Source organism: Papaver somniferum, unplaced genomic scaffold, assembly GCF_003573695.1.
Source record: "Papaver somniferum cultivar HN1 unplaced genomic scaffold, ASM357369v1 unplaced-scaffold_114, whole genome shotgun sequence".
NCBI classification, from domain to species: Eukaryota; Viridiplantae; Streptophyta; class Magnoliopsida; order Ranunculales; family Papaveraceae; genus Papaver; species Papaver somniferum.
In genome coordinates this window covers 2727845-2728884 of record NW_020620381.1, presented here as the reverse complement: position 1 = coordinate 2728884, position 1040 = coordinate 2727845, and positions in this window count along the sequence as shown.

Here is a 1040-nt window from a genome sequence, read left to right as displayed (position 1 = left end):
AATGGGGAGGTGGTGGGGGTGGGGACTGCGATGCTGGGGGTGGAGGTGGGGGTGGGGATGGTGACGGAGGGGGCGGAGGTGGGGATGGATGATGTGGTGATGAAGGTGGAGGTGGTGATGGAGAGGGAGAGGGAGATGGAGATGGAGACGGAGAGGGAGATGGAGGAGATGAATATGGAGACGGAGACGGAGATGGAGATGAATATGGAGGTGGTTTGCAACAACACTCGCATCTTAAATTAGGAGAACCATAGGGGATTATAAACGGTGTACATGTTTGATTACTAACAAAACAACCGATGCTGGCGCATTGACGTCTACATAGCCCTGTACAACACCCACAATTACGTGTTGAACCACAAACAACGACATCATATATGTCACCAGGTTCGCACATCTCGGATTCGGTTACTGACATGATCTTGATTATATTCCAGACTGCCTGCGGTGGCTTATCTATTACATTTCCTGCAAAATTAAAATAACATGTTGGATTTGAAGTGGTAATGATTCGTACCAAATGAATATTGTAAGTGTCTTTGGCTGAAAAATAATGTCATAACCTTATACATTACATGCACTACATAGTACATACCAATTGGTAGGAAACTGCTTCTAGCAGATGTTGTAGTCAAGGATGGTGTAGCTAACGTGTACCAGCATGGTTTCAGCATTCCTGGAAATGGAATTATTAACAGCGGTAGACAACCTATGGCAGGGGGGGATGGAGGTGGAGGAGATGAATACGGAGATGGAGAGGGAGACGGAGACGGGTATGGAGACAGAGATGGAGATTGATATGGTAGGGAGCTGCTGCTAAAGTATGTTGTAGTCGAGGATGATGTAAATAATATGTACTCGCATGGTTCTAGTAATGTTGGTATCTGAATTGTGAATTCTGTTGGACAACTCGAGATCGGGGGGTTTGGTGGGGGCGCGTGCAGAGGAGGGGGTGGAAGTGGTGGGGTTGCACACGGAGGCGGCTGAGATGGTGGTGGTGGAGATGGACACGGAGATGGCGGTGGAGGGGATGGGCACGG